Source organism: Cryptomeria japonica, chromosome 10 (assembly GCF_030272615.1).
Source record: "Cryptomeria japonica chromosome 10, Sugi_1.0, whole genome shotgun sequence".
Lineage (NCBI taxonomy): Eukaryota > Viridiplantae > Streptophyta > Pinopsida > Cupressales > Cupressaceae > Cryptomeria > Cryptomeria japonica.
The window spans coordinates 89,076,802-89,086,586 of NC_081414.1; positions in this window are offsets into that span (position 1 = coordinate 89,076,802).

Below are 9,785 nucleotides of genomic sequence, written 5' to 3' on the forward strand. Positions count from 1 at the left end.
CATGCCTAGCATAAATCTGCCCACCTGGATGCACTCGTGATGTCGGATTGTGCACATGACAAACCGAATCAATTCTATCCAATCCTGCAACTAACGATTTTTGCAGCAAGCAAAAAAATGCTACCAATTGAAAATGGCTTTGAGTAGTCAAAAATCAAAATAAGCCATTGTAGAGGAGCCTCACGTGACCCAACGGGTTGAAACAGATCGATCATATGTGTTCTGGATTGGAAGAAATAGTTCGTCAAAGTTTGACAATTTTTTGGACTCAGGGCACTTGAGAGATCACATCGGTAGGGTATGACTCTCGACACTCTGACACTTTGGGATGCACGAGAGGAGCATGCCTAGCGTAAATCTACCCACTCGAACATGCTCGTAATGCCGGATTGTGCACACCATGAATCAAATCAATTCTAGCCAATCCTGCAACTTTGCATTGCATGCAACTGACGGTTTTTGCAGTAGGCAAAAAAATGCTACCAATTGAAAATGGCTATGAGTCGTCAAAAACCGAGATAAGCCATTGTAGAGGATCCTCACACAACCCCATGGGTTCAAACAGATCGATCGTATGTGTCATGGATTGGAAGAAACAGTCTATCAAAGTTTAATAATTTTTTGAACTCGAGGCACTTGAGAGATTACGCCGGTAGGGTATGACTCTTGACGTTCCAGTTCTTTGGTTTGCATGAGAGGAGTATTCCTAGCATAAACCTGCCCACTTGCACATGCTTGTGACATCAGATTGTGCACACGATGAACCAAATCAATTCTAGAAAATCTTGCAACTTTGCATTGCATGCAACTAATGGTTTTTGCAGCAGGTGAAAAAATGTTACCAATTGAAAATGGTTCTGAGTCATCAATAACTGAGATAGACCATTGTAGAGGAGCCTCATGCGACCCCACAGGTTCAAATGGATCAATCATATGTGTCCTGGATTGGAAGAAACAATTTGTCAAAATTTGACAATTTTTTGGACTCAGGGCACTTGAGAGATCGCGCCAATAGGGTATGACTCTCAATGTTCTGGTGCTTTGGGATGCATGAGAGGAGAATTCCTAGCATAAACCCCCCTTCTGGATGCGCTCGTGACATCTAATTGTGCACACGACAAACTGAATCAATTCTAGCCAATCCTACAACTTTGCATTGCATGCAACTGACAGTTTTTGCAGCAGGCAAAAAAATACTACCAATTGAAAATGGCTCCGAGTCGTCAAAAATTGATATAGGCCATTGTAGAGGAGCCTCACGCGACCCCATGGGTTCGAACAGATCGATCATATGTATCCTAGATTGGAAGAAACAGTCCGTCAAAGTTTGATAATTTTTTGGACTTAGGGCACTTGAGAGATCACGCTGGTAGGGTATGAATCTCGACGTTCCGGCGCTTTGGGATGCATGAGAGGAGAATTCCTAGTGTAAACCTTCCCATCCAAATGCGCTCATAATGTCAATTTGTGCACACGACAACCAAAAATTGACCATTGTGAACGTGAGGGTGTTCTCGCACCAAACACATATTGTTGTTTATATTCATATTGTCGATTTTTGTTGTTTATATTCATATTGTTGATTACATAGGAAAATATTCATTTAAATTTATTAAAGGGCAGCCATCAAATACAACGAATACACAATAATGAACTGAATACAAGGAGTTTTGTAGGGTTAATTCAACATTTTAGAAATTTTATCAAATCATATTCCACGATTGCAATGTTTTATATCATAAATTTTTGTTGTTTATATTCATATTGTTGATTACATAGGCAAATGATCAATTAACTTTATAAAAGGACAGCCACGAAATACAATGAATATAAAATAATGAACTCAGTACACATTTATTGGATCAAATATCAACATTTATATATATCAAAAAAAGGCATGTCTGCCAAGTCAATACAAGTATTACAAAAATGTGGCATATGCCATGTCCAAATCGATATACAATAAAAATTTAGAATATATCTACATGTATTGGTCATTCTATGACCAAAACTAACACTATATGATCCTAAACTTGTGTTGGATCATCAAAATCAAGCCTCTTCGATGTAGTACATGACTCTGTAGATGGCTGGAAAACAACAATTCAAAAGCCAAGTTAGAATTCTTTTGTAGAAAATAGTTCACAATTAACAACATAACTATGTATTTAACTATAATTCCTTTGCAATTGAAATGTAGAGTACCTCATCGGTTGATCTAGGAGATAATGTCTTCGCTCTCCTCTCCTTGTCACTCTTAGGAGTTTTCTTGAAGACATACTTAAAAGGATCCATGTTATGGCCATACCGCGAAGGGATCTATTGTAGATTAAATGTACAATTAATACAATGTACTAACATAAATATATCAAAAACACTTAAAAGCTATAATATAGAGAACAATGATGTACCCATGTCTGAGATGCTTCTCTAATGGACTGAGGATGGCTCACCATCGATGGAGAAACTGTCGCTATTACCTATACAAAAAATGATCAAAGATTAAATACAATTAATATAATGATAAATATTGTCTACAGGTTAAAAATAATTAATGTAATATATCAAACAAAAGTGTACCGGATCTTGAGATGCTTCTCCAGTGCACAGAGGAGGGCTCGCCATTGATGAAACAACTATGGATATTTCCTGTATGAAAAAAATTATAAGATTATAATATATCACAAGTTCACATGTACGCGTGCATATAATCATGAAATCAATAAAATAAAGTAGAGATACATACCTCCGCCCTCTCCCGATCCACGGGCGAATCAGGTGCATTCAACAAATCCACATAGCTCAATGGCCGTTGTACATGTAAAATAGACAAAAAACACTAATCAATATACAAACCCCAACTAATACTTGATTTCAACATTTTCAAATAATTGTAAAACTAAAAATTTATTCAATTACCTTCTTCCCACGTTTTGGCGTCTTCGAGGAATTCTTTTTCTTAGGACGAGGCCTAGACGCAGAGGGGGTACCCTAAGAAAATAAAATTAACATGAGATATTAGTACAGATAATATATTAAAAAAATTAAAAAAATCTAAAATGAAATGACTTACATATTCCATCAAAACAATACATAAAAAGGGTTGTACAAAATATGATACCGTATAGCCTTGTAGGCCAAAATCGATCACTGAGAGCATGATGTCATCAATCTGGGACATTTGGTCCCCTATCAACACCTACAAACCAAAAATTGGACCAAGCATTAAAGATAGTTAGTATATCTTGTAATATTTTTGAATTCAAAGTGTACTATTCTATTTTAACATGTTACAAAATTTATACCTCAGGCATCGAAGTTGCAGTTGTAGTAACTGGGGGAGGAGTATGGGATATCGCTACTGCATCCTGAAATGCATATTATTTGTCTCAATTTAAATAGATGTATAAATGAAAATTCATTTATGTAATTACAAATTTAAAGTGACTGATAAATAAAATGCTATGAATTCAAATCAACACACCTGTGTCTGTCGCTGATGGGCAAACACCATGTCCATCAACTCATCTGTCAGTATGAAATCCTCAATCATGCGGGCTTGACATCTACTCCTGCAAATCGTGCACAGATGAGATGTGAATCCATCTGCACCGGTCGCATCATCTATCCCTGAGCATATCCCTGAGCAACTGACACACATATGCTGAATGGGCTCTCTGTTGCCACCTGGAGCAACTAATGGCTCATCATCCAATACAATAGGGTGTGCTAACGATGCCCCATGCTGGATGATGGTACCAGTCAATGTTGTGGTCGCTTGAAGAGTCTGTAGCTCCATCGACTCTTTCATCTCTACTGGGACAACCTGATGCACCTTGAGTTTGGGTGCTAGGGGGCGACGACTCTCTAGGGCTACTTGCCTATGGGCTCCAGGTCTATCTTGGGCAGAACTGCCACCTCTACCATGGAACTCTCTCATGTCAAAATAGTTTGGCCGCACATTGAGCACAAACTCACAATATACTTTTCTCAAAAAATACAATGGCACCTCATAATTATTACAAGGTGGATCATCAAAGACCATCCACCACCTCTACCAAAAAAAGATTCTTCATCTGCACATTGGTACACCAATGTATGGGAAACCTCTTTGCATTAAGAGGTAACGACTGACCAATTTTAGGATCAACAAAAAGGGCACATATTTGTTGTTTATTGATATTTTTGTTTTTGACTCCCTCGTATGATAACCCTTCAACATAGTATTGACGACACCTATCCCTAAAGTTTCCCCATTTTGTAATTTGTGTGGAAACAACTATGGCACCACTAGCTAATGTTTCTAGGTTAGTGGTGAGGGATTTATGATGCTCAAGTTCAGATTTTTTCAATTTATCAATCAGTCTATTGATTTTAGATGTATTTTGCCCTAATTGATTAATTAATTTCTCCTATGTTTCAGGTGTACAGTCAAAAGGAGGAATTGGGGGTGTATCTTGTGGGTTTTCAGGAGGTGCATTTTGTTGTTCTAGTTGTGAATTATTAGAATCTAGTTTTTGAAACAAAAAAAAAAAAACCTAATCAAAATTAATGAAATTAAATTCAAAACGTAAAATAAGTTGAACAAACGGGAAAGAAAGACAAAAATGAACAAAAACTAACCTTGATCCATAGTGTCTAGAGGAGAAATAAGGCACCCCATTCATGTTTTGGAGGAGAAATGAGGCACCTTGTTTCGTGGTTTGGTGGAGAAAATGGGGAAAAAACATGATTGTCACGGGAAAATAAGACCTAGTTTTTTTTTAAAACTTTTTTTGACAAGCATTGTGTACGCGGTCCTTTAGGGCTTATTAGCACGTACGTGCTCATTTTCCTAAAGGTAGTGTGTACGCACTACTTTTCCTAAAAGCAACGCGTACGTGCTACCTTTTCTAGGCTCGAGAACAATAGACCTAAGCACGCATGCGGTGATTTGAAATTTAATTACCGTGTACGCACTGCTTGTTTTTCCATGGTTTTTTTTGGGTGGTGTCCACTTTTCTAACCACCATCTTTGTGCACATACCCATATTTATAAATTAGGGCAAAAATAGGTTATTATTGAAGAGATTAGGCATAAACAGTGAGCTACAGATGCTGTACGGAGCCACCAACCTGGATTTGGGAAAAATAAGATGTCACGGATATGTTCCTAGAAGTTTGACCTAATTTTTTGAGACCAAATAGTATCAATTGACCATGATCCTCTGAATTTCTCATCCTTGAAAGTTGAACTTGTTTGTCTTTATGAACTCTGTCGATCCTCCCAAACACAGCTTTGTACTTGCTTCCTACACATAGAAAGAAAGGGGAAATTGTTGGGAATAGGGGTTTACCTAAGTCAAACCTCGGTTGAGGAATTAACCTTGAATGAAATAATGCAAATAATTAAATAAATACTTAATAGATATACCTCATATCTGTAATTGCCGATGATGATGCTTTTCTCTTCAAATATAATCACAAATGTTGTATGAAATGGCATGACAAACACAAAACCCTAATCACACACACATGCTTGCATAAACTATTGGCATTAATTTTCTCCACAATGGGAATGAATATGAAACCTTGAAGATCTCTAAAAATGCTTGATGATGAATGCTTCACAGATGCACATATACTTTAGGTAGAGCATGGATATCAAAATGAATTGATAAGATGTCTTTATAGAGGGGTTCTAGGTGAATTACCAATTAGGGTGACCTCCAATGGTCATGTATAGCCACAAGGATGAATTCTCGTTGGGGAAATACAACACTTGTCCTATTTCAAATCTGGGCCACTTTAAGGGGGATCATGGCATTTTAGGGTGCCATGGTCTAGACTAGGACGCACCATGCCTTGGTCCCACTGTAAAGGGGACCAAAAAAAGGTGCCAAGGAGGTGGGTATCCCTCTATGAGACCCACAACGGGTTTTTCATGACATCAAAGTTGGGCAATAAGCACAAATTGGACCTAGAGAGAGGAAGATAAAGTCATTTCAGTCTACATATAAGAAGATAAAGTCATCACAAGATGAGTGTGATACATAAAAATGACTTGTAACTAGTACAAAAAATCATACAAATGAAGAGGGACATGTCCCTATACTTAATCATGAACACATATGTACCGCATATCTTATATACATAATGTTACATAGGAGACAATAGTAATTAGATGAGATGAGAAAGGAAAGGAAATAGAAGTGAGAGAATGAAAGAAAAATGTGAGTTATGGGTCGTGTATGAAAATAGTGTACAAAAAAGTGATCAAATGGATTTTAAATTTATTTATAACACATTCACATTCTTTTGAAAACCACATAACACAATTATGATATGGCTTGGTCATAAAATTAGCATGATATGTGGATTACAAAATGTAGACTCATATTATGTGACCAAAACATGTTCTTGCATTGTAGTTACATAGTGTGAGAACATTTTGTAAAAATAAAAAGAAAAGAAATCTACACTCAAATAAACCACAACTAAGCTTGCTCATGTTCTCTCATCTAAAAATCACTTGCATTTCTTATTCTCTTTAAATTTTTCTATTTTATCCTATAAATCCTAACTTGGAACCAAATTTAGATGAATAAATTCTTGAAGAGGACCCCGAAACACCCAAATATCCTTTAACACTTTCAGAAACCCTAGAAAAAGCTAAGAGAATTTGTTATAGAATTTATAACAAAATAAAATTCAGCTTACATAATTAGTTTCAAAATTAAAGAAATTAACATCAAACCCGCACTATAGATCATTAGCTTCATTATTAGAAGCATTGATAAACAATGTTGACTTGATGACAAATTAAACAAATCAATGGAAAAATTATAAATATTCACATATTGACTATTTTAGGTATGAAAATTATTCTACAATGAAGTGAAAAAGTGTTAGCAAATGTTAGCATATTACTTGATGTTACGGTAGTTATGTTGAGTGGTCAATGATTGGTTAAACTAACTCTCCCTATATATATCATTTTCTTTATTTTTCTCTTCAATATGGTATCAAAGTAGGTGATATAGGTGTTTGTTGTATAGCACATAGAGGACAAGTTAAATATTGAGCATTAAATACTAGTTCATGCATTTGAGAATACATTTATCAGTCTAAATTAGTGTGGATGGCACAAGGCTATAGGAGGAAGATCCCTGGCATAGAAAAGTTTAATGGTGAGAAATGGTGTGAATTTTTTCTTAAGTAATTTTAAGGTATGTTGTTGAAAGCTATAGTCACTTCAAGTCATGTCATGCTTGAGAGCAAATAATAGGCAAGGATTGCCTTTTTACATTATATGTTGGCATGAGAAAAGTAGGAGGAGTGCATGGGTGGATTCTTGAAGGAAGTTTGAGTAAAAAATAATTGATCAGGCATTCATCTTAAAAATGTTTGGTATTTTCCTTTTGTATTGATATTAGAAAGTAAGTGGTAAACTCAAGGCACAATGTGAAAAATTAGTAAATTCCAATTTGAAGCATAATGGTCTACATTTGGGGAAGTGTACTAGTAGTTGTTATAGCTAGCTTCGCACACCCACATATTATAAACAATACATTAGATTTTGACAATTTTGTTTTGTTGTCTCTGCATGTGACTAATAAGGATATAATTAAAATTGGTTAGTGACTCAATAAAATGGATCTAATAAGGATTTAATTTCATTTCTTTTGTGGAAAGTTTATTATTTTAGTGTTATTATTTTAAATGTTGTGTGCATTAGAGAAATAAGGATAATAAGGGTATGTTTATTTTTTGAGGTATAAGGTTGAATAGCGTATGGATCCATTGTTGTTTGAAATCAATATTGTTATTGTTTTAGCCATGACTACATATATATCAAACATTGTTTTTACTTTCAAGACCATCTTTGTTACAAATGGTGGGACCTTCAAAGAACCATCTAATACATAAAAAATATAAAGTGTAACAAGGCCAGGTTGGAAGTTGGTGGTTTTAAAGGATGGGAGAATTTCTACCATGTCAAGCTACCCTCTCACTTTGAGATGGTGTTTTGCATGAGAAGCATTTGTGCTTTCTATTTTTTCAATGGTAATAGATTTGTAGGTTGCATAAATTGTGAAATTTGATTTTTGAGGAGAAGTAAGTGGTTTGGTGTTGAAGTCAATTTATATTTTTGTATAGAGAGTTCATGAGACTATGATCAAGAATTACACCCTCATGAGGGTCAAGAGACAACATGATGGAGCCCTATGTGTGTAGAGCTGAATATATATATGGTCTAATAATTCAATGTCTATTATTTGGGAGTTAGAGGAAAAAGAATTTGGGAATTCAACTTGGAGCTACACCTTTATGAAGGTCATGAGGGAAATTGATGGAATTCTAGTTGGTTCATGATTTATTTCTCCAAAGAAAGATCTTTTCAAGAATGTGTATTTATTTTATGTAATCAACATGTTTTATTATGTAATCCTTAAGTGGGGGTCCATTGGTAAGGTCTAATTTGAGTTTTCAAGGGTAAATTTAAGGAGCAATATAATAAGGGGGAATATTAGCAAATGTTAGCATATTACATTGTTAGGATAGTTATGTTGAGCGGTTGGTGATTGGTTAAACTAAATCTCCCAACTCTCCCTATATATATATTCTTCTATGCATCAAATAAAATCTATCAAGTTATTTTGTACTTCTTTTTATTTTTCTCTTCAAAAAGATGATAATATAAAAAGATAATTTTTTCTCTTTTTATTGATCCTAGAAAAATGCATTACTTTCTGGGACTTTGAGGAGATTTCCAATACATTGGTGGAATCCTAATAAATTTTTTGGGATGGGTGGTGGATAATCTTTGACTAGCCTCCATGTAATAATCAGGAGGCTCCACTGTATTTTCTCAAAAAAAATAAAAAATTATTTGGGTTTGTTGTTCATGAAACTGTCAATTATTTTATATGAGTTTCAAGGTAGAGGTGGATGCTCTACCCAAGATAGGAGAGGATCATTTAAATCTGATAAACTATTAAAAAGGTACCACTTGCATAAAAACTATTCATTGTATCATTGTTCCATTAGTGATGAAGGAGATTATGGAGGTGTAGACTCTTCATGTGATTGCTAGCCTCATAGACACACTTATAGAACATGGAAAACTTATATGCTTTGTCTTGTGCTTTAGCATGTGATCAGGTAAAGTAACTATCCAATTTTAGTGTTCCTAAATCTAACATATGGCTTTAATTGTTATATTTATTCTCTACAAGAGACTATAATCTAAAGGGTGCCACCTCCCATGAGTGCACTCATTGTTGTCTTTGATGCTTTTGAAACATAGAGGGTGATGTAGTTGTATGATCTGCTTATCCTCTTATCTCCAATCTTTTCCTTCTTTATATAACCTCTTAATATCTTTTCATCATATATTTCCATAATAACACTTAGTTATTTATTTTCATGATTTTACCTTTTTCTTTATGAAATTTTACACTTTTACAACTAATTATATAGACATATTGTAGGTGTTTTATAACTATTCTTAAGTGCTTTAAAATGGATACATGGGTCTAGAAATGACCCAAATTATATTTGTGGTGTCTCACAACCTTCTATATCTAGCCAATATCCATCAACATCTATCATAGATTTTGTTGGAAAATATTACATCATTAGATTAGTTTACAAATTAGATTTAATAAATAAATAAATTAGTTTAATGTTAGTTTTAAGGTAGCTGAATTATTGTAGCAATTTTTTCATGGGAATAATAAGGCCTAAAAAATACATTGCACAATAATATAAAATTAGACAATTGAATACAATTTGAATCTCAA